A 25,708-nucleotide genomic window follows, 5' to 3' on the forward strand; every position below is an offset into this window, starting at 1 on the left:
TGATCACCTTTGATTCATCAAATACTCTTCCCCTAATTCATTGGTTTTCATTGCCTATACTGGAAATTGTGAAAGGAATTCAACAATAGCCTGTTCTTTTCCTTTACGATGTTCAACCAAAAAGCAATAGGGCTATAGATCCAAGAACCAACGCATAACTCTGACATTGGTATCTTTTCTTGGACTAAACCACTTAAGGGGAGCATGATCGGTAAACAGATGAAATGTTCTTCCTGTAAGATAGTATGTATTTTAAATAAGTTATAGCCCATTTAATGGCAAAAGCTTCAGGTTCCAGAGTGGCATAGTTCTTCTCTCGGGGGAAATAGCTTCCTGCTAATGTAGAGAATGGGATGTTCTATACCATCATGTTGTTTTGACAATACAGCCACAAGACCAATATGTGATGCATCTGTTTGTAGGATAAAGGGTCTATTGAAGTCTGCTACCTGCTGCCAGACAGGCTCACTAAATAAGATATGCTTTAATTTATCAAAACACACTTGTTCTTCAGGGTGCCATTTATGTTTTTGTGATTCTGCATTTCTAAGCTTGTCTGTGAGAAGGGAAGTGATGGTAGCAAAGTTAGGGATGACTCATCTGTAATAACCCACTACTACCAGAAAGGCCTGTAATTCTGGAGTCTGGGTTTCTTCAACTGCTCAAACATTTTCAGTTTGAGGCTGAATTAATCAATTTCCCAAAAAGAAGCCTAGATATTTTACTGCAGAACTAGCAAGATGACACTTCTTAGGATTGGCAGTAACTCCAATTTTCCTTAGGGCCCGAGTAGCCCTATATACATGTGACATATGTAGGCGCCACAAAATGAAGAGTGTGGTCTAAGAACTTGGTCCATTAGTCTTTGGAAGGCAGCTGGGGCACCATGCACTGAAAGGGTAAAACCTTAAATTGAAATAAGCCTATCGGAGTAGAACAACAAGTTACTTACCCGTGGTAACGTTCTTTCGACTGGATTTTCCTCTCACGTATTCCTCATCTTATGATATCTCCATATCTAGCTTTAGCTACTTCGAATTTTTTTTCCAGCAGAGGGCGCTGTGCACTGATGCCTGACCACTGGAATGTCCCTCAAGGGGCTCTGTCTCGGTGTCAACAATGTTATATAGCGCGCGCAGCCACCGTTGGCTTCAGTTCCATTTTTATGTGTATTGGTTTATCCTGCGCCCGACAGCTACTCACCCTGAAAGAGCATAATCTACAATGACATGGAGGTTTTACTGCAGGGTATGCTGGGAGGGGCAACGAGGAATGCATGGGAGGAGCATCCAGTCGAAAGAAAGTTACCACGGATAATGTAGGGAAGGCATGGTATCACATGTATGACACTAACACAATGGGTACAATTTGTAAAACCTTTATTGAAATTGTTGGGCTGGAAAAAACTCCTGGCCCTATAACAAAGATGGGAGTAGTCTTGACCATCGAACGATAAACAAAACAGTTCTAGTGAAGTCCATCAAATCAAAATGGCCTATGCTAACAAAAACCTAATGCCTGCCCTATCTCTTGCACAACAATGTGTATAAAGGAGAAATGCACGCAAAGGAAAAATCAGTGTTCAAAAGAATAACTGTGGCTGAATCAGCTCTCCTTCCCACGTTAGACCTCATGGAGTAAGGCTGTCCATGTAAGCAGGATGACACACTCTGGCTTGGCTTTCAACACAATAAACAGTTCCAAAACGTGGGCCGAGGCCTGCCTGACCTTCCACGTTAAAGTCTCTCTTTCCAGACTTCCAAATAATGTTTCAACAAAATGTTCACTGAGGTCCCCCTCTGTCGGGCTCAGACCTTTCACAACCAAGTTCACGTGGGTCCCCCCTATGTTGGGCCCAGACCTTTCACAACAAAGTTCAACAATATTTGCCAGGGGCTCCCTTCCGCAAGCTTATTACACTTTGGGTATCCTTCAGTCTGGCTCAGACCGTTTTTGGATGTTGAAGACTTTCAAATGTGCATGCCTTTCTTTACTGACCTCCGCAGGACCGCTTTGACTCAAAGTTCAATGTTCAGCTTTTCACTCTACCCTTCTCTCTGGGTTAATTTTTCTTACATTGCTTTTGCTGTTCATTCACTTTATTGTTACAAACAATGCACCTTTAAGGGAGACTTTTGAGTGGGCTACTTTCTTTTGCTGGACCACTCTGTTACTCAGTATCTCCCATTTCACAGCTGTTCTTACTTCAAAGTTCATTGACAGGTCTGCATTTCTTCGCGTCTCATCCACACGCGTGCAGCCTTCACTTGCAATATAATGTTGCCACTTCAAAGTTTCTTTAACACACACCGGTCTCTCAGGTCGCTTTCCAACTCACCGGCTTTGTGCGTTTCTTTCTTGATTTTTCGGTTTGCAATTCACGAGTCAAGGTTAGTAGCACAGGCTTGATCTCCCCTCACCAACTCTGCTGTTCACCCGGGAGGGTTGCTGGTGTCCTTGAAACACAATGCAGCCTTCTGATTTGGGATCTGGCCTTCCCCATGTGTCTTTCGCGGCCTGTTGGAGGCAACAACCTCCTCTAGGGAACTCCTGGGATTTTCGAACCGCTGCTCTCGTCCCTTAATCCGTCACTCCGCTTCAGTAGGTTTGCCTCATGTTGTACCTTGCTCAGAGTGTGTCTCTAGGATCTGTCTTTTATCTATGTGAGGAGAGATAATTGGTATCAGGTGTATGCATTTAGAGTCAAGTGTCTGACTTTGCCTGACTCGATTAGTGGGACATGTCCAGTACGATCTATAAGAGTTAGTCTTGTTACTCTCAGTCACCCTCTACCTCGGGCCAGTGTTTGTGTAAAAATGAGGGCTGTGGGGGGGGTTGGGACCTCAGAGAATCCTACAAAATAGGATGGGTTAGGTGAACAAAAAAGGGGGGAATACTGCATCCCACCATTGGCTGCCTCACCCTCACTCTCCGAAGACCCCTCACCGAGGTGATCCTCCCGCACTGATCCACACCCAGGGTCTGGATCCAAAGGCCATGGCTGTGCTCTCGGCCTCTGAGAAAGAGATCCCCGGGGACTAGTGGGTGAGACACTGTATGGTTTCTCACAGTTCTCTTCCATATAATAGTTTATTTTATTTATTTTATTTATTTGCCTTTATCAAATCAATGATTTTGCAAAGTTCTTTAATGTCATGTCTAGCTTCTGATCGTATTCCTTGCGTCTTGTTTCTTCTTTTTTAGGCTTCATTTCGTTAGGGATTTCCTTTGTTGCAGTTTCTAAGCACCCGAGGCCGGGCTGAGTTAATCAGTGGTTTGTTTGGTGCATTCGTCGAGGGCAGCCCTTAGAATTTTCGCAGTTGGTAAAGACCAAGATGTCTTTGTGCCACTCAGAAGTCGACTCAACCATACATCTTCTTCGTACAGGATGCTTCATTCGATTAGAGGTCCTAGATACGCTCTTCGCCACTTGATGGTAGCTGGGCAGTTAATCAGGAGATGTTTCACCAGTTCTATTTCAGATTTGTTTTTTCATAGGCGGCAATGGTTTGACGCCGATAGGCCCCTGATAGCCCGAATTTCATTTGTCGGGAGTAGTTTTAGACGGGCCCTTAGGAATGTAAGTCTCAGGTTTTTTTCCGGGAACCTTTTCAGAATTTCACTTGTGGAGTGCAGTTCTTTAGCCTGACAAGGTAGGTAGGTCAATAACTTATTTTTCTCAGCAACAGCTTGTGTTTCAATCCAGTCTGCCTGGTCCATTTTGCATTTGACTTTTGTTGGGTTCTGAGTCAGGACAGAGCATGTGATGTTGGCCAAGTGTGATCTTTGTTTGGCGGCCCATGCTGTTAGCACCGCCTTGCAGCCTCCGACCTTCAATTCTGTTTTTATTAAGTTGTACAGTGGAGGGGATTCCGACATTATTACTTTTCTGTACAAAGCCATTGCTCCAGCTTCGTTTGCTGCTTTCAAGGAAAGTAATTCCAGTTCTCTTCGAATTGCCGAGATGGAAGTTGCGTTAGGGAGTTGAAGAACCTTATGCCAGAAGTAGCCCTCCAGTTTTTACCATAGTGTCGAGGAGATCGTTGGCATTGCATCACCTCCGTACACCAGGCTAGGCACCACTTTTCCCTTGTAGTACTTTAGTACTGGGAGCAGCGAGAATCGGCCGTATTTCCTGTCTATTATACGGGCCTATGTGGTAAGTTTCCGTGTCTTATCCCAGAGGTATTTTTGCATCGTTGTTTCCCCTTTTGAGCTGTCCACCATCACACCCACGTATTTGAAGTCTTTCACTACTTCGATGTTTGAATTTTTGAAGTGCCAGCCTCGGTTCTTCGCCTTCTTTTTCGATGGATTGGTTAGAATCAAGATTTTCGTTTTCTCTTTGTTTATCTCCAAATGGTTTTTTGATATATAGTGGGCCAAATTGTCCAGTTGTCTTTGGAGACCAATTGCAGTCTGGTCAAGAAGAATAATGTCGTCAGCGCAGAGTAGACGGGCCACTGCTGTTAAACCAACATTTGGCGGAAAAGATCTTGTGAGGCTGTCCCCTTCTTTGTAGTTGCCCAAAAAGGAAATAAACAGAGCCGGGGCAAGCGGACAGCCCTGCTTTACCCCTCTGTGCGTTGAAATTTCCTCAGATAACAGGCCTTTTTGATTGAGCTTGACTCTCATTGTGGTCCCGGTGTGCAAGGCTTTGATTGGCTCAAGTATTTCCGTCGGACAGTTCCAGTGGACCAGTTTCGACCATAGCATCTCTCTGTCTATTTGATCGAATGCCTGGGTGAGATCAATAAATGCCAGGAACACCTGACCTGCCCCAGTCATGAGTTTGTTTTTTATGATACTAAGTATCATAATGTTGTTCCGGAGTTTTTCATGAATCCCGCTTGAAAAGGGTCGTTACATGGGGCGGTTTTAGCCCATTTTTGGAAACTCCTTAGAAGAAATGAGCCATAGATCTTGCTGATCGTGTCCAGCAACGCGATGGGACGGTAGTTGCCAGGCATCACCCTGTCTCCTTTCTTGTAAATTGGGGCAACCATGGAGGTAGTCCATGACTTGGGGATTGATCTTGAAAGGCAGCAGTTTTTGAAGACTTGGCTGATGAACGTGGCCCATTCTACCGGATGGTTTTGCAGATCTATGTTGGTAATTCCGTCTGGGCCAGGGGCTCTCGAGGATTTTAGTCTTCTTATGGCCGTCTCTATGTCATCTGTGTCTGAGAAGTCTTCCCAGTTGGTTACCTCGGGATCTTCCTCAGTAAGAGTCAGCGTTGGCTGAGGGCGCTGAAATGTGGGGGTAAAATGGGATTTCCAGTTTTCCTCCGTTACACTGTTTGACGCTATGAGAGACTATGCACTCACTGTCTTTTTGATCAGTTGCCAAAAGGCTCCAGAGTTTTTGTCTGCTAGCTTTCTCAGCATTTCCTCTGAGTCTCGTCGGTAGAGGGATCAACGGTAGAATCTTAGCCAAGATTTGTACTTTTTTTGTTCATCTAAGTAGGCGTTCTTTAGGGAGACAGAGTTGCCAATTTTCGCCTGTCTCTTTAATTTCCTCAAGTTTCGCCATTTCATCACCAACTCTTTGTCGTACTCATGAAGGGGTTGTTGAATTTCCCTTAATTTTTTCTTTGAGTTTGAGTAATATGATAAGAGTAGAGGTTGGTAGTCTGTTTGGGACATTGGTTCTCTCTCCTTCCTGGACAATTGAGTGGCGTAGTTTTTTTAAAGTTCTTTGATTCTTTCTGCCGTTCATCTGAAGCGATTACCTTGTCCTGTTGTTTCAATTTCTTCAGGCATATAGAGCCGCGTGCTGCTCACTGTGGGCCACCCAATTTTCAGGATGTTGTGGTCACTGGCCTCAGTCCGTATAACCTTGAACGATGTAATCAGGTTTAACATTCCTTGTGATGTAAAAATGTAATCGATAGTCCTTTTTTGTGACCCTCTTTCCCATGTTGGAATGTGGCTTGCTGGGGGGAGAGACTGCTCAATGTTATGGAGATTTCTGGAATTCATGAGCGATTGCCATAATTGACCGCGAGATTCGGCCTTGAGTTTATGGCGTGCTGGATTGGTGCTAGACGCTTTTGCGTTCAGGTCTCCACTTATTATTATTAGAGTTTCTTCATGGGCTGCCATGATTCCGTCAATCTCTGTCTCGATGATGTTTAGGAATTTCTTGTCCGAGATGGCCTGAGGATTCCAATAAATTGCTATTATCGCGAGCCAGGAGGTCTCCGTTGGTTGAGGGCAAGTGGCCGGACGCACCCACTTCACTAGTACTGCTAAGTGGCTCTGGGTAGAAGCGAGGCGTTTCTGGATTGACAGACCAGATCCTGATCAAACTGCCACTAGCAGACCAGCCGAGGGGTGACCCAGTCGTCCTTTGATTGCTGGAGAAACCATTACGGAAAAGCCGTCTATTGCTGGAGTGTCGAGAAGCCAAGTTTCTTGTAATGTTATGTGGTCGAAATCACCCAAGTTGACTTCTCCTACTCTTGTTAGGTGGGTGTATCCTCTGGTGTTCCAAGACATCATTTTGAGGTCCACGGTAGGTTCTGTCTTCTCCATACTGCGTCCAGTTGGTTTTGTAGGGTCTGCGGCTTTCCTCGTGATTTTACTAGATGGTGTTAGTTGCTATTGACTCGGTTTAGAGCTTGTGGCTTTCGGAAGCCACGCCAAAAGTTGTTTGATTCGTCCCAATGTTGATGAGTTATTGCAAGACGGTTTCGAACAAGCTGGGGCTTGGTAATCCTTGTCGGTAGAGCTCTGGGGTCTTGTTGCAGCGGCCCGGTACAAACCGGGACTGAAGTTGTTCTTTTGAGCTTCTTTGTTTCCTCTTGGCAAGCGTGTGATAGTTTGGGTAACTTCTCTGTTGGCGAATTCTGTCTGAGTTTGGTTACCAGTGGAGCCCGCCGTTTAGTGAGCGAATGGGTTATAAGTCTGAGATGAAGTCCACTTGTAGGCCTCTGTTTTTTGTCTGTAGTGGGGTTTCTGAGGTGACGGGTGTCTGTCCCGGGTCCGGGATTCTCGCTCACCTCTCGGTCTTGTATCTCTGTGACGTAGTAGCCTCTTTTGAGGAGGTCTGCTGCACCTTCTTTTGATATCCGGCCAAGGGCGTTCTCTCTGACATGTAGGTAGGCCTTTGCCTTTTGGTCTTTGTGGTATGGCTCGACTAAGATTAGATCGTCCGTCGTCAGGTCTTTGAAGTCTCTGGCGTGTTTCAAGACTCTTAGGACTGTTCCCCTATTCAGGGTTATTGCCTCAGAATTTTGCGGGATCTGTTCTAACTTGAAAGTGATTGTCGGTGTTAGGTGTCGTTGATTTGTTTTTTTTTTTAGTCTTGGTCGCAGCCCATTGGGGGCTACTCTGCTTCAATGGCCGAGTTTATCTTATCCGCCTGACCGGAGTCCTTCTTTCTCTCCGCTCCTCTTTGTTTCTGTTAGATTGGTCCTTGCCTTTATAATGGCTTTTTGATGATAAAAGGCGGGTTCTAAGAGATTCTGAACCCTCTCGGGTATCTGGAGTATTTTGCACAGATCTCGTCTTGACTGTTGTTACTATGTCTCCTACGTTTTTTGGAGACTGGAGAGGCTGCACGGTTGGGATTGGTCAGAGTTTTTCTCCCGGCGATTTATGTTCTGGGACGTTGGTTGAGTTTCTGGTGAAAAGGGAGCGCCGCGTAGGACACCTGGGTGAATCACGATTCTCAGTGTTTTTTTTTTAAGGGGCCGTTTTTCCGTATGATAAGGTTGCCCCGGCTCCCACTATTAGGTCAGTTTGTTCTGCTGCTTTTGCTGACCGTGAAGAGTTTTTTGGGTTCTCTTCGGTAATATCGTTGAATGATAGGTTCGCCTGAGAGGGGTTCTGATTTGAGTTCATCATGGTTTGCGATGGATCAGCTTTCGTTCCCTTTTGTTGAAAGCTGGGTTTGGGGCCCCCCTTTTGGGACCATACAAATGTGAATAGATGGATCGGTTCGGTCGTTTCCTTGTTTTGCTGTATTTTTTGTTGCTTTTTTTGGCAGATCAAGGGAATTTCCACCGGGGTTTGCTTTTTCGGCTGCTTGCTTTTGGGGCATAGCACGATTTTCTTTGGACAATTGGTCGGGGTGAAGGAGCCCCTGTTGGAGGGCTGGCCCATGGGGGAACCGCCAGGATTTTGTTTTACAGTTCACTGTCTAGTTTTACCTTTGCGCTGATGTACCCCTCCAGGTAGGTCATTTTAGTGTGGGTCATTGCAATTAACGTGGTTTGGTCCTTCAGCGAATCATTTATGGCCTCATACAGTTTTCCGAAGGGGGAAAGCGCAATTGTTATTGCAGACATCAGTGTTGTTAAATCAGGGTTTTTTACCGGGGTGTCTTTCTTGGCTTCCTCTTCTTGTTCTCCAGCCTTACTTTTTCTTCGGGGTGTGGCTTGGAGAGAAACCGGTGAGAAAGGCACTTGATCTGGGTTTGTCCGCCTCCGCTGGTCCTTTGACGTTGAAGAAGGAAGAGACCCTAGGACAGGGTCATTTTTTGGTGGTGATGCGTGCGTTGGGGCGGGATCCACACGGATAGGTGTGGCAGGTGCGTCCGCCCTTGTAGGCTTTATTTGAGGGGCTCTCGGAATTGGTGTTTTGGCAGGGGATGGGTGGGCCGAACGTTCGGGGGCAGTTTGATTTGGTTTTGTGTGAGGCGACAGGGCAGTAGAAGGGACTTTGGCAGCAAGAGTCTTTGGGCTCAGTGGACCTTCTAAAGAGTTGGTCAATGTGGCTTCCTGGACCGGAGGTGGAGTAGTAGTATGGAGACTTGGGATATGATTTCCTGGGAGGAAGGGTGGTTCAGTGGAAGAGCCTGTTTCTTCTAAAAGCCTCTTGTTTGGGATGAAAGGGGTTTTAGAAGCTTTAGGTCCAACTAAGGAATCTGAGGTGGCGTCCAATATTTCTGCGTCTGTTAATTCTGTTAGCACATCGTATTTCCTTTTGCCTTGACTGGCAAAATATTCCTTCAGTGAGTTACAAATTGATGATTTTGTCAGGACCTTCATAGCAGACTTCTTTTGTTTTTGAGAGGGCGAATGTAGTGGTCCTTTTTTATTTTTTTGTTGTGGTTTTTGCATACTTTTTCCCCTATTTCTTATTTTGTTAAACTTCTGAGATGGAATTAAAAAGGCCGGAGTAAAATGCCAGGGGGTCGGCACTTATTTCTTCCAGGTCTAGAATTTCCTGGTTGGAGATTTTTGGGCAGGATCCTGAGCCTGCTCCCTCTCCATCTGGAAATGAGAGCCCGCCTCCAGAGGGTTCCTCGACCCCGCCCCCTTCCGGAAGCGGAGCCTTGCTTTCGTCTGCGTGGATTTGGGCCTACACTTCCCTCTGTACTGATGACGCGCACAGGCCCGGGGGGAGCGCGTTCCCGTTGTCCTGACACTGCAGGGCGGGCATCACAAGTGCGCCTCCTCCTCCTCGCTCGCTGGGGGGCCCGGCCTGGCAGTCCCGGAAGCCCGCCCGCCCTCTCCGACTCCTCATCCGCAGATGTGAAGGTAAGTGTGGTGATTTTTGTCGGGTACCGTGATTGATCCTCTTGTAAGACTGTAGGAGCCGCGACCCGCTGGTCCACAGGTGCTTCCCTCGCAGTCCACCCTTCGGTGGGCTGCACTGGGTGCCCTGCGGGAGTTAGGTGTTTCGGCATTGGCTCGCACTTGGATAGAATGCCGATTACTGAAGTCGGCTCTGAGGAGTTGTGATTTTGGTGCGTGGTCTCTCCCAATACCAAAGTTTCTTCCGATGGAGTGAGGATCCGCTGGAGGACAGGTGGGCGGAACTCTGGAGACTCGATTGTTTCAGCAGTTTGGGGCGAGTGCAAGTTCTGTTGGAATGAAAAGTCATTACACGGCCACAGCGCCTGTGCAAAGCGTGGTCTTGAGGTGGGCGGGCTAAGAAGGTGCGGGAAGGATAGTATCTTTGCTGTCCCTGCCTGGAGCTTCGCATCCAGCGCCTTTCCTCGTTGTCTCCATCCTGGGGCGATATAAGAGGGTCAGCGCTGCCTCTGGCCTCCATTGGGGGAGTCAGCCAGTCCTATCCGCGGACTGCCACAGACTGCGCTAACTCAGCAGCTAATTCTGCGACCGCTCCGCGAATTCTGGCAGTTTTTATGGTCCTCCCACAAAAAGCACTGGAACTGTAGAGAGACTCAAGGTCTCAGCAACTAGAGTAGACTGCCACAGACTGCGCTAACTCAGCAGCTAAATCTGCGGCCACTCCGCGGATTCTGGCAGTTGTTATGGTCCTTCCACAAAAAGCACTAGAACTGTAGAGAGACTCAAGGTCTCAGCAACGTAGAGAAGACTGCCACAGACTGCGCTAACTCAGCAGCTAACTAGTTCAAACAGGGAAACACCTCTGGAAGGCTGAAGAGCATTTCTAAGGTATTATAATGTCTCAATTATTTCTGTTTGCTTCCACTAGTTTCTTGAAGATATGTTTTAAAGTCTGATTAAATATTTCTACTAATCCATCAGTTTGGAGATAATAAATGAATGTGCGTACAGTTTTAATCTGAAGAATCTCCTTAACTTCGGCCATGAGTTTACTCATAAATTTTCCTTTAGGAATCCAATTCTAGAAAAGTTTAGTGAATCCTATGGAGTCCTCACAAATGCCCTACCTAAAGTCTCCTCTCAGGTGGCCGGGGAAAGGCAGACTCTTCCCAGTCCTGACCCTGGGGGCGGTGTTAGCCAGGAGGATCACCTGGGAGGAAAAGGACCTCAGGGAAACAGGAGGACTTGATGGGATGAGATGCATGCCCCTGACCCCCTCAGGTATAACAGCCCCTTGGCAGCAGTGGGGCTAATGCCCTTCACACTGGCCCCAAGGGCCTTAAAACTCCATCAGAAACATACATGCCAGGCTCATTATCAAGAATAAAGTAATACCAGTTTTGGACCTTAATCCAACATGGAGGCCTATTACACAGCTCAGTTCTTTAGAACCAAGCCATGTGGTCTAGTGTTTGGGTGTGGCTGGGCCTGGAACTACTTTACCTGGGCTATTTAAAGCACACCCAAACAGCAGAACACGCTTCGCGTTATTCTGCACTCCTGCAGCGTAACGCTCACTGTGTCCAGCTCCTGCTCATCTACTTCTCCGGTGGCCCGATCTTGAAGCCCTAGATCCGGATTCCATTAATAACCTGGAAGAACAAGCGAGCAAGAACACTTACCTGTGAAGTAACCAGCCTTGAATCCATCCTGCGCTTCGCTTACCTCGCCCATCTCTGGAGTTCGTCGCAACCTGCAAAGGTAAAAAAACAAGAACAGCATTAATAACAATTCTTACCTGGCCAAGCAGCGAGTCCTGGCAGAACCCGCGCTTCTCTTACCTCGCCCATCTCCGGTTTCACCGCAACCTGCAAGGGAGAAGGAACAAGGTCAGCATTAACTAAGCACTTACCTGGGCAAGCAGCGCTTCGATCGCTCATCACTCCCGAACATCACTGCAACCTGTACAAAGAAGAGAAGGGAACACAGGTTAGCAATTAACACCAATAAACAGCGCAGCGCTCCGCGCATCAATAACTCACTGTGGTCTTCGCCATCGGCACTGCAACTCCGAGATCGCAAACATCCCTGCGAATACAAAAGAGACATTGTTAGGGAACAGCGTAGTGGAGCAAGACGCCGAGAAGACGGAGGGAAAGAAAGAGACAGAATAAAGACGGAAAAGACATTATAACTCACCTGGAAGACAGCAAGCAGAGTCCGAGTCCCATCTGGTCTGGACCCGACAGAAGGGCACACAGACCAGTGAAGCAACTAGGTCCACAGAACGCCCGCACCAACCACGCGCCCCTGCACAGAGATGAGGACAGAGTGTTCAACGCACAGAAACCTAAGGTGAGCAATAACCCCAAGGGAGGGGATTTGGACCAGAGGGAGGTGGGATTCCACCCATCACAGAACCAGTATCTCAACCCTCCATTCTCCTGTTATAGGCGCTACCCACACGTCTGGCACATAACCAAGCAGAGAGGGGTCCAGGATAGCGCTTACACCTCCATCCAGTATCGTGTGGCGCCCACGTGGATACCAGGTGAGCGTAACAGAACGCAAAGCCTCAATTAAAACATCCACCTCAGCGACATGGAAACATCAGAGACTGACCAACTAGACCAGTTACTGGGAGAATTACGGGCCGAGGTGCACTCTGCCCAGCAAGAAAACAACTCCCTTAGGAGGGAGTTGATTGTCATCAAGGACCGCACCGATGAATTAGCCAGACAATTGCTCCAAACACAGGCTGGGCAGGCTCCGTTGCCAGGAAGTATTCCGTCGGTTCCAGCCACATCCGTCAATCCAGTGCAGGTGGTCCTCCCTGGGGCAGTTCCTTTGGCCCCACCAGAACGTTTTACGGGGGACCCAAGAAAATATGCAGTATTCATGAACCAGTGCCACCTCCATTTTCTTTGTAGACCCGGAGCCTTTCCTAACGATCAGTCGCGGGTTGCCTTCATTCTGTCATATCTGAGTTTGCCGCAGATTGGTCCATACCGTTAGTTAGCCAGGATGACCCACTCCTGCAGGATTTCAGGGGGTTTCAACTGGAGATGGAGAAGCTGTTCGCCCAACATACCCAGGGCCAAGCTCTGGATAACAAACTTCTGTCCCTCCGCCAAGGCAGCCAAGATTTGTTAACATATATTGCCACTTTTAACAGACTTGTCGTTGAAACTGTGCGGCCTGTGGAGAAACGAACAACGTTATTCCATCGAGGATTACGGGGGGAATTGTAAGACATCCTAGCTCAGGTGGTAAACCCGCCAAAAGACTGTGTAGAGTTCATCAACCTAGTGGTGCAGCTAGACCACAGGCTGCAAGATCGAAGGACAGATCGAGCCAGAACAGAGAATCGGACTGTGTAATACAAATTGGGGGGTTACGTAGCCCATTTACCAAGGCCGAAAGAGAAAAAGGAGACAACAGCAATTATGCCTGTACTGCGGGAAATCAGGTCACTTCCTCAGAGAATGTCCCGTAAAACCCCCTAGAACAGTTGGAGCTACAGAGAAAGAAGGAGGAGAACAAGAGTCGGAAAACTTCCAGGCCCAGCAAGCGTAGAGGTCCGTTTGTCGAACTAAGGAAAAGAGCCACAAACCTCACACCTTACCCTGCCTGTGATTTTGATCAGTCACCAACAACCATCTCGGATGCATGCTGTGAAGGCATACATAGACAGCGGAGCCGTTGGTAACTACATAGACTAAGGCCTGGCAACAAGGATGGGCCTTCCCCTCTGTCAAAAAAACGACAACTGAGAAGGTCACCACTGTTGACGGCACAGAGATAGCTTCTGGACCTGTAACTCAACGCACAGCAGAATTGACCCTTCTGTGCCAAGACGGACATCGGGAAGCCATTGCCTTCGACCTTATCAAAGCCCCTCAGTTCGTGGTGATTCTAGGGATGCCGTGGTTGGTGGCTCACAATCCTAACATTGACATTGACTGGCGAGCCAAGAAATTAGCCTTCTCCAATGAGTGTGCTCATGCGTGCTACCAAGTGGAAATCCCATCGTCTGACCCAGAGACACCTGTCCAAGATAGGGAGGAGTTGGTACTAGGTGTAACAAGTACACTACCAAGCGAATACCACGATTTCCAAGACGTTTTCCAAAAAGAACAGGCTAATACCTTACCCCCTCACAGGCCATATGACTGTCAGATCGACCTTGTACCTTGTGAACAAATCCTGTGTAGTTAAATTTATTCACTCACCGAACCTGAAAATCTCCACTTGAAATCATATCTGGACCAATACCTGGAAAACGGTTTTATCTGCCCGTCAAATTCCCCGGCAGCCTCGCCCCTATTCTTCGTACCCAAGAAGGAGGGGGACTTGAGAACGTGCATCGACTACCGCGCTCTAAACCAGGTAACAGTTAAAAACCGTTATCCTCTACCCCTACACCAGAACTGCTGGACTAAGTCAAGGATGCCCAAATTTACACCAAATTGGACCTCAGGGGGGCATACCATCTTGTGCGTGTAAAGAAAGGAGACAAATGGAAGACCACCTTTCGTACTAAGTATGGGCTGGACGAATATCAGGTTATGCCCTTTGGGCTTTGCAACGCTCCCGCCGCATTCCAGTACTTCATGAACGGTGTACTACGGGAATTGATCGACATATGTGCCCTAGTTTACATCAACAACATATTGGTGTACTCCTCTTCTAAACAGGAACATATCAGGCACGTTCGCTCCGTCCTTGCTAAACTCTGACAGCACCAGCTATACACCAAACTTGACAAATGCCCCTTCCATGTCACTGAAGTCGAGTTCCTTGGTTCTGTCCTCACTCCCAGAGGCGTCCGGATGGATATGCACAAAGTAGACGCCATCCTTAGCTGGTCATCACCATCTTCAGTCAAAGGTGTCCAAAGTATGCTCGGCTTTGCAAACTTTTATCGCCGTTTCATCCCGGGGTTCTCCCAGATTGTGCACCCGATCACTTCTTTATCACGAAAAAACAACAAACTGTTCCAATGGACAGAAGAGGCAGAGAAGGCCTTCCAGGAACTCAAGAAAAGATTTACCTCAGCCCCGGTGCTACGACACCCCCGCCCAGGTCTCCCTTATGTAGTGGAAACAGATGCCTCCAGCATGGCAATGGGGGCTGTTCTTTCCCAAAGGGATCCTGAAACAGGCCAGCTACATCCCGTGGCCTTTTGGTCACGAAAATGTACTACACCTGAACTTAACTATGCATTAACAGACAAGGAACTCCTAGCGAACAAGGCAGCCTTTAAGGCTTGGCGGCATTACCTCCTAGGCGCCAGTCATACCTCAAGACGGCAAAGGCTCAATCATCCCGTCAACTCCGATGGGCTTTATTCTTTTATTCTTCGCAGAATATGATTACATAATCACGTACCGACCTGGAGTCCAGAACGGAAAAGCTGATGCCCTATCCCGCATGGGTATTGATGAGAACGCATATTCAACCCCAGACCCGGTGGCCATTATTCCAGGTGACAAACTACTAGGATTTACAACAACGTTATCTCTGGACGAACTCCAAAAGGAAATTCGGCTCCTAATGAACACTGAGGCTCTACAAGACTGCAACACACAAGGTGAACATTACACAACAAAGAACCAACTCCTGTATTTCAGAGGGCGTTTATATCTACCGAATAAGGCACTAAAAGAACAAGTAATTTCTGGTTATCACGACCCCCTGATAGAAGGACATCCAGGAATTGCCAAGACCCTAGCCAAGGTGAAAAGAAATTATTGGTGGCCGACCTGGCGAAAGGACATTACGCAGTTTATCCTGTCATGCGGCATTTGTGCACAGAACAAATCCCAGAAACAAAGACCTGCAGGCCTTCTTTAACCCCTGGAAATTCTACCTGCACCTTGGCACACACTCTCCCTTGATGTCATCACAGATCTGCCTCCCTGTCAAGGGTTCAACACTATCCTAGTGGTTGTTGACCTATTCTCTAAAATGGCCCATTTCATTCCGCTTAAGAGTCTACCAAACGCATCCAGTCTGGTAAAGGTGTTTTTAGAGCAAATTGTACAATTACATGGTTTTCCCTCCATCCTGATTTCTAACCGAGGGAGTCAGCTTGTGTCTAACTTCTGGAGGAAGAGTTGTGCAATTGCCCAAATCGATATTCGTCTGTCCAATAGTTACCATCCCCAAAGTGATGGCCAAATGGAGAGGACGAATCAGACACTAGAGCAATACCTACGGTGCATGTTACATCAAGTGGAAGAAAGCTGGAAGGATGTGCTGTGGATAGCGAATATGCCTACAACAACTCGCTACACACCAGTACCGGACAGAGTCCATTCTATACCGTATATAGAAGGCACCCACGTACTTCTGAATTAGATACCCCCATGGACTTGGAAATGCCCACAGTGAAGACTTTACATAAGACCATCACTCAAGACTTCAAAAAGGCAGCAAAACACTTGATCCAAGCCAAAGAAAGACAGAAAAGATTTGCTGATCAACACTGAAGAAAAGCCCCAGACTGCCAAGTCAGAGATGAATTCTGGTTGGCGTCTCGGCACATACCCATAAGAGGAACTCGAACATTTCATCCCTGATATCTAGGGCCCTATACCATCAAGGCTATTATAAATCTTGTGGCAGTAAAACTAGCTTTACCACCAAATATGCTGATCCATCCCGTATTCCACGTGTCACTCTTAAAACCTGCTCAGCCTGGAACTCGGGTCAAAACATCACCAAATCCAGTACTGGTTAACGGAGAACCCGAATTTGAAGTCAAGGATATCCTAGATTCTAAACTCACCAGGTCCAAGTTATATTACTTAGTAGACTGGAAGGGATACAGCCCTCAGGACAGAACATGGGAGCCTAGCGAGCATGTCCACGTGCCACGCCTGGTAAGACAATTTCATCGGAACCATCCGACCAAACCAGGGCCAGACGGAGGAAATACCTTGAGAGGGGCATTAGGGGGGAGTGCTATCACGATCCATGCCCCTGATCCCCTTAGGTACAACAGCCCCCTGGCAGCAGTGGGGCTAAAGCCCTTCACACTGGCCCCAATGGCCTTAAAACTCCATCAGAAGCATACATGGAGTCAGTCCTGGTGCCTTTAGTGCCAGGCTCATTATCAAGAGTAAAGTAATACTAGTTTTGGACCTTAATCCAACATGGAGGCCTATTACACAGCTCAGTTCTTTAGAACCAAGCCATGCGGTCTAGTGTTTTGGGTGTGGCTGGGCCTGGAACTACTTGGGCTGGAACTACTTTACCTGGGCTATTTAAACCACACCCAAGCAACAGAACAAGCTTCGCGTTATTCTGCACTACTGCAGCGTAACGCTCACCGTGTCCAGCTCCTGCTCATCTGCTTCTCCGGTGGCCTGTTCCTGAAGCCCTAGATCCGGATTCAATTAATAACGTGGAAGAACAAGAACAGCATTAGCGAGCAAGAACACTTACCTGTGAAGTAACCAGCCTTGAATCCATCCTGCGCTTCGCTTACCTCGCCCATCTCTGGAGTTCGCCGTAACCTGCAAAGGTAAAGAAACAAGGACAGCATTAATAACAATTCTCACCTGGGCAAGCAGCGAGTGTCATGATGCCTACCCCCGGGGACCCAGACCAAGTCCAGCAACACCGGAAGCAGGCATCAAGTTACCCCAAGCAAGCCCAACAACCCCCGCTAGGGGCTATTTGGGCGCAGTCCTGGCGCCTATGGTGCAAGGCTCATATGGAGAGTCAGTCCTGGCGCCAGGCTCATAGATTAAAACTTACCTGATGCAGACCATGCTGCCAACTTACCTGATGCAGACAATGCTGCAAGACCTCCAAGCCAAACGAGGCTTGGAAGGGACTATTTTACCTAGGGACTATTATTTTACTCGGGTGGGGCTGGGGAGGAATACTTACCTGGGACTACTTTGGAGGCTATTTAAACCACGCCCGAAGAGCAGCACACGCTTCGCGTTATTCTGCATCCAGCAGCGTAACGCTCACCGTGCCTGCAAGTCTGCATCCAGTCTTCTGCCACGCCCGCCTGTTACGCTCACCTGGCCCCCACAGAGGCGTCGGTCTGAACTGGACAGCTGCGGTCACCACCAATGTGACGCGTAGGGCCGAGATGATGGACTGGACTGGCCCACCTAGCTTTGTTTGTTTGGCCCGTAGGAATATTCTTCTGATGGTTTGAAAAGATGAGCTCTTCATCCTGCATTGATCGCAGGGGCGTGTTGATAACCAGTTGCTTCACTGGCTCGAAGGAATTGGTGAGTTCCAGAACAATATTGACTCTGAAAAGTATGTAGTTCGTAAGAGTTCACATGTCTGACTTTCACTATTGTCCGATTCCTTGCAGTTTGCAGCTTGACCCCAGCGAAGAGTTCCTCGTGGTAGCTGACCAAGTTCAGGTAAGGATTTGGCTTATCCTACACAGTTCAATAAAATAAGGCCAGAATGTAACCTGTGGCTTGCTCCCTTATTCAGGTGTGGAGAGAAAATATGACGTTCGGGGAATAATGCCTCCGGCGGTAAAATTAGGTAAGTCTATTGTGGTGAGAAGAGTTCCCTTTGTTTGTCCCTTCGTCTCACCTTGTTGTCCTTTTGTTCCCCTTAGGGGCCGGGGTACGGCGAGGATGAAATGGAGACTGCGCCGACCCGTGAAGAGTAATAGTACCCCCGGCGGTAATCAGGTAAGTCTATGGGGGTAGTTACTATTGCATCTGTTTATTCCCTTGGCTCACCTTTGCTGTTCTTGTGTTCCCCTTCGGTGCCAGAGTGCGGCGGGAACGTGCAGAAGGATGCGGTGGATCGTGAGGATGCTGCGAAGGCCGGTGAGTTGAGCGCGGCGCTGCAGCAGGCGAGGTGGCGTGCGTAAAATGCTTCTTTCTTCCAGCTCGAAGGTGCGGTAGATCCGGAATTCAGGTAAGGATCGAAGGTTTTGCTCTTATTCTAACTTCTTCTCCTTCTGTTCCTCCCTTTTTCTAGGAGCTGCAGACTCGAGGCGGCATGGCAGAAGACTGGATGCAGGCTTGCAGACACGGTGAGCCTTATGCTGCTGGATGCAGAATATCGCGAAGCGTGTGCTGCTCTTGGGGCATGGTTTAAATAGCCTCCAAAGTAGTACCAGGTAAGTATTCCTCCCCAGCCCCACCCGAGTAAAAAATAGTCCCTAGGTAAAATAGTCCCTTCCAAGCCTCATTTGGCTTGGAGCTCTGCAGCATGGTCTGCATCAGGCAAGCTTGCAGCATGGTCTGCATCAGGTAAGTTCTACTCTATGAGCCTTGTGCCTATGGCGCCAGGACTCACTCTCCATATGAGCCTGGCGCCATAGGTGCCAGGAGCGCACCCAAACAGCCCCTAGCAGGGGTTTTTGGGCTTGCTCAAAATAACTTGATGCCTGCTTCCGGGGTTGCTGGACCTGGTCTGGTTCCCCGGGGGTAGGCATCATGACAGCACTCCCCCCAAGGCCCCTCCTAAAGTTGTTCTTCCCCGTGGTTTTGGTTTGTCTGGGATATTTCGGTGGAATCTTTTCACCAATCGAGGTGCATGCACGTGGTCACTAGGTTCCCAAGACCTTTCCTGTGGTCCATAACCCTTCCAGTCGATTAAATAAAAAAGTTTTGACTTCACCATCTTGGAGTCCAGGATGTTCTTAATTCAAATTCGGGTTCCCCGTCTATAAGGATGGGGTCTGGTGGCTGGGTTAGTCTTGTCCCTGGTTGCACTGGCTTCAAAAGTGACACATGAAAGACGGGGTGAATTCGCATATTAGCAGGTAAGTCTAACTTGACGGCCACCGGGTTGATAATGGCCTTAATGGAGTAAGGTCCCAAATATCTAGGTTTAAAGGTCCGCGTTCCCTTGAGAGGTATGTGTTTTGTGGCCAACCATACTTGGTCCCCTATCTGGTACTGTGGAGTATCACTTCTATGCCGATCAGCATCTTTCTTATATTTCTCCTTCGCCTGTTTTAAATGTGCAGTTGCCTCCTTAAAGGCTTGTGTAATCGTAGCGTGTAGATGGTCCACTGCGGGCATTTCTTAGTGTTGGGGTGAGTCAAGATCTGAGGTTCGAGGGTGGTGCCCATATAGGGTATAAAAGGGGCTTTGTCCAGTTCCAGAATGTACTGAATTATTGTATGCATATTCAGCGATCCAAAGAATGTCCTTCCAATTACTCTCAGTCTGATTTAACATACAACGCAGGTATTGTTCAAGAGTCTGGTCGGTCCTTTCCATTTGACCATCGGTCTGGGGGTGGTGACTGGACGATAATCTCACGTCGATTTGCGCCAATTGACAACATCTCTTCCAGAAATGTGAAATGAATTGACTGCCCCGGTCAGAGGCCAACACGGACGGAAATCCATGTATGCGAACAATGTTTTCGAGGAATTCTTTGGCCAGGATTGAGGCTGAAGGTAGTCCTTTTAAAGGTATAAAGTGGGCCATCTTGGAAAAAAGATCCACAATAACTAGAATGGTGTTAAACCCAATACAAAGAGGTAGATCGGTAATAAAGTCTAACGATAAGGTGTGCCATGGTGTAGGCGGAATGTCTAAAGGTTGCAAGAGTCCAGCAGGTTTTCTCTTTTGACTTTTGTTTTGGGCGCAATTGCCACAAGACATCACAAATGATTTAATATCCTTTCGCCAGATGGGCCACCAGAATTGTCTTTTAATTTTATAAGTCTTTTTTTATTGGTTTGTTAAACAGAGAACAAAAGAAGAAAAAGAAAGGTAGCACATTCAGCATGAGTACACAAAAGACATTAGGAGACCTATCATCGAGGTCACAATAGATAGCAGTGCTTAACATATTTCCTGACAGTTGTCTAGTACGGCAGGGGGGATTGGGGGTCGAGAATCTGCACCACCCACCCGGCAGCTGCGCAGGGCGTCGCCGCTGTTCCTTGTTTTGGCCTTAGCATTTCATAGTTCCCATTTTCCCCATATTTTCTGAAACTTACGGGGGGAACCCCGCGCATTATAAATTCGCCTCTCCAGGGAGGCGCATCTGTCCATTTCATTGGACCATCTGTCAATGGTTATCCTGTCCCCCGAGCCCCATGTGGCTGCCGTGAGTCTCTTTCCTGCACCAAGTGCTACTCCTAGAAACATTCTTTCATGCTTGTTAAGGTCAGTTTCGCCTCCTATACCCAGCAGGATAAGCTTAGGGTCTCTCGGGATTGTGGTGCCAAGTATTCTGGAGAGGCGGAGTAAACACGCAGTCCAAAACTCCTGCAGCACCCCACATTCCCACAACAAGTGGTAGAAGGTGCCCTCCACCCTTTTGCATCGACTGCATTCTGCGTTACCATCCCCACCCCAACTGGCCATTTGCGTTCTGGAGTAGTAGGACCTGTGTAGGATTTGGAGCTGAATCAGCCGGAGTTTGGCATCTATCCCTATTTCCCTCGGGGACATCAGGGCTTCCACCCACTCCTCCGCCTCTAGTGGCCCCAGGTCCTGTTCCCATTTAGCCCTGAGGTTTTCAAGCTCCCTGGATCCAAAGGAGTTAATTGCCTGATAGAGGGTGGATGTTACATTGTAGGGGATGGGGTGTGGGAGTATGTTTTTTTTCCAAGGGAGAGCAGGCAGGTATATCGGCCAGGTTCTGGAGTTGGGTATTAATGGCGTGTGTGAGCTGGAGGTATCTGAAGCGGTCCATGGGTGACAGCCCGTGTCCTGTCGCAGGGTTTCAAAGTCTATCATTCGCCCCTCCTGGACAATGTCCGCCAGTGTGGATATCCCTTTCCTCTCCCAGGTTTCAAAGTGGCCCATTTTTTGTATTTCGGGAAGGTGTGCATTACGCCAGAAGGGTTGGATCAGGGTTGGTCTGTCTTCCCAGCCTAAGTATCTCTGTATCTCCCTCCAAACTCGCTGTATGTGACGGGACCCGGTCGGCGCTGCTCTTAGGTTCCTTGGGCTATCGTATAGTACGTGCAAGGGGGATGGCAGGCCAGTGTCCCCTGTCTCCACACGGATATGTGGTAGCAGCGGGTCTCCGTGTAGCCATTCATTTGCCACTCCCGCTTGTGCCGCCCAATAGTATGTGCGAATGTTGGGCAGTCCTATACCCCCATCACACACAGAGCGATAGAGCGTTTTTAGGGCAATGCGCGGCTGTTTTCCTCCCCAGAGAAGTGTGCGGAGGGTCCGGTTTATATCTGCGAATATCGTGGCCGGGATGGGGAGCGTGTATCAGTTCTCAACCGGATTGCCAAAGGCTCAATGGCGAGGATAAACAGCAGGGGAGAGAAGGGGCATCCCTGCCTGGTCCCCCTACTCAGCTGGAATGTGGCGGATGATTTCCCATTGACTCTTACAGAGGCCTCGGGGAGGGAGTAAAGGAGTTTAACCCATGACATGAAGCATTGTCCAAAGCCCATGCGTTCCATTATGGCCCACAGGGCATCCCATCCCACTCAAGGATGTCTTGGCTCAAGTCGTGAACCCACCTCAAGACTGCGCTGAATATATAGAATTAGTGGTCCAGTTAGATCACAGACTTCAGAACAGAAAGGCTGATCGAGCCAAGTTTGAGAATCGGGTGTTGGTCAAAACCCACGCTAACCCCAAAGGAGCAGATGCTTCAGAACCCATGCAAATCGGAGGGGTTAAAGGACCCTTAACCCAGAAGGAAAGAGAAATGAGATGGCAAATGCAATTGTGTCTATATTGTGGAACGTCTGGACATTTTCTATGGGATTGCCCTGTAAAACCACCCAAAAAGGTGGTAGGAGCTGCTGATAAAAGCCATATGGGTTCAGACTCGGGAAACGACCATGCCCGACAAGCGTAGAGGTCCGCTTGCCGAGCTTGAAGAAGGATACTCAGACCTCGCATTTCATCATACCAATGGTCCTCGTAGATCCAGGGCAGCCATCGCGTATGCACGCAGCAAGGGCATACATTGATAGCGGGGCCATAGGAAACTATGTGGACTATGAATTGGCTTCCAGGATAAATCTGCCTCTCTGCAGAAAAACCTCCTCAGATGTTATCACCACAATCGATGGAACTGAAATTGTCTCTGGGCCTGTAACTCATTCCACTGCAGAGATGACACTATTGGGTCAGGATGGGCATCAAGACACTATTGTGTTTGATCTAATCAAAGCCCCACAGTTCCAAATAATACTGGGGATACCTTGGTTGGAAACACATAATCCTTGTATTCATTGGCAAGAGAAGAGAATAACCTTCCCGGATTGTGCACAAACCTGTTACCCAAAGAAAAATCAGAACGCAGGCCTGGCCACAGTAACCACAGCAGTCATGCAACTACCTCCAGAATACCAAGAATTCCAGTATGTCTTCCAAAAGGAACAGGCAAACACCTTACCTCCTCACAGATTGTACGATTGTCAAATCGATCTCATACCCGGTGCACAACCCCCTTGTAGCAGGATCTATGCCCTTACGGAACCTGAGAACCTTCACCTACGACAATACTTAGACCACTACCTTGCCAATGGCTTTATTCGCCCATCCAAGTCCCCTGCATTTTCAGCTTTGTTCTTCATACCCAAAAAGGAAGGTGACCTCAGATTGTGCATAGACTACCGCTCATTGAACCAGATAACTGTTAAGAACTGATACCCGTTGCCTCTGATCCCTGAACTACTAGACCAAGTGAAGGACGCTTGTATATACACTAAATTAGATCTCTGGGGGGCATACCATCTGGTATGTGTAAAAGAGGGCGACAAATGGAAGACTGCTTTCCGCACTAAGTATGGGTTATTCGAATACCAGGTGATGCCTTTCGGGTTGTGCAATGCACCAGCAGCCTTCCAATACTTCATGAACGGTGTCCTTCGTGAACTCATTGACGTTTGTGTTGTCGTGTATATCGATGATATTCTAGTATACTCCTCTTCAGTATCTGACCATGTGAAGCATGTCCGAGCAGTCCTTGAGAAATTGCGCCTGCACAAACCATATGCAAAACTAGAAAAATGTGTTTTTCATGCCACAGAAGTTGAATTCCTTGGGTTTATCCTGACCCCAAAGGGAGTCCGAATGGACTCACGAAAGGTGGACGCAATCCTCAAGTGGCCATCACCAAGTTCAGTTAAAGGAGTACAAAGCATGCTCGGCTTTGCCAATTTCTACTGCAGATTCATCCCAGATTTTTCACATGTCGTACATCCCATCACAGCACTCTTGCGAAAAAATAAACGCTTTATTTGGACTGAAGAAGCTGAAAACGCCTTCCAAGAGCTGAAAGCGAAATTCACGTCTGCACCTGTCTTAAAGCACCCGCGCCCTGAACTTCCATACATAGTGGAAACTGATGCATCCAGTCTAGCCATGGGAGCTGTCCTGTCTCAAAAGGACCCTGAAACTGGCCAGCTTCACCCAGTAGCATTTTGGTCCAGAAAGTTCTCGGCACCCGAGTTAAACTATGCGGTTACCGAGCAGGAGTTATTAGCCATTAAATCCACCTTCAAGACTTGGCGGCACTATCTTCTTGGTGCCAGGTATACCATTACTGTGATCACCGATCACCGGAACTTACAGTATTTAAAAACAGCCAAGGCCCAATCGTCACGTCAACTAAGATGGGCATTGTTCTTTGCCGAGTTCGATTTGGTGATAACCTATCGACGAGGTTGTAAGAATGGTAAAGCAGACGCCTTATGCTGAATAGGGATGGGAGAGGCAGAAGTGAACCCAGAACCAGTACCTATAATTTCCGAACAAAGGATTCTTGGCATGACTACTCTACAGACACTACAGGACATTCAGGTAAAGATCCAGTAACTCTTTGATCCTACAGCCCTGCAGGACTGGGTAAAGAAAGACCCGGACTACTCTGTCACTAATGATCTGCCTTATTACCAAGAGCGGCTATTTCTGCCACACAAGGAACTACAAGAGCTAGTCATTTCCCGTTATCAGAATACCCTAATGGAGGGTCACCCAGGTATTGCAAAAACTGAAGCTAAAATTAAAAGACAATTCTGGTGGCCCACCTGGCGAAAGGATATTAAATCATTTCTGATGTCTTGTGGCATTTGCGCCCAAAACAAAAGTCAAAAGAAAAAACCAGCTGGACTCTTACAACCTTTGGACATTCCGCCTACACCATGGCACACCTTATAGTTAGACTTTATTAACGATCTACCTCCTTGTAATGGGTTTAACACCATTCTAGTTATTGCGGATCTTTTTCCAAGATGGCCTACTTTATTCCTTTAAAAGGACTACCTTCAGCCTCAATCCTGGCCAAAGAATTCCTGGAAAACATTGTTCGCATACATGGATTTCCGTCCGTGTTGGTCTCTGACCGGGGCAGTCAATTCATTTCACATTTTTGGAAAAAATGCTATCAATTGGCGCAAATCGATGTGAGGTTATCGACCAGTCACCACCCCCAGACCGATGGTCAAACGGAGAGGACCAACCAGACTCTCGAACAATACCTGCTTTGTATGTTACATCAGACGGAGAGTAATTGGAAAGACATTCTTTGGATCGCCGAATATGCATACAATAATTCAGTACACTCTGGAACTGGACAAAGCCCCTTTTATACATTATATGGGTACCATCCTCGAACCTCAGACCTTGACTCACCCTAAGACTTAGAAATGCCCGCAGTGGACCATCTGCACGCTACGATTACAAAAGCCTTGAAGGAAGCAACTACACATTTAAAACAGGTGAAAGAAAAATACAAGAAAGATGCTGATCGGCATAGAAGTGATTCTCCACAATACCAAATAGGGGACAAAGTATGGTTAGCCACAAAACATATACCTCTTAAGGGAACACGGACCTTTAACCCCAGATATTTGGGACCTTACTCTATTAAGGCCATTATCAACCCGGTGGCTGTCATGTTGGACTTACCTGCTAATATGCAAATTCTTCCCGTCTTTCATGTGTCACTTTTGAAGCAAGTACAACCAGGGACAAGACTAACCAAGCCACCAGACCCCATCCTTGTAGACGGAGAACCCGAATTTGAAGTTAAGAACATCCTGGACTCCAAGCTGATAAAGTCAAAACATTTTTATTTGATCGACTGGAAAGGTTACGGACCACAGGAAAGGTCATGGGAACCTAGTGACCATGTTCATGCATCCCGATTGGTGAAAAAATTCCACTGAAATTTCCCAGACAAACCGAAACCACAGGGAAGAATGACTTTAGGAGGGGCCTTGGGGGGGAGTGCTGTCATGATGCCTACCCCCGGGGACCCAGACCAAGTCCAGCAACC

The sequence above is a fragment of the Ambystoma mexicanum genome, chromosome 1p (assembly GCF_040938575.1).
Source record: "Ambystoma mexicanum isolate Mex_15411 chromosome 1p, UKY_AmexF1_1, whole genome shotgun sequence".
Classification (NCBI taxonomy): Eukaryota; Metazoa; Chordata; class Amphibia; order Caudata; family Ambystomatidae; genus Ambystoma; species Ambystoma mexicanum.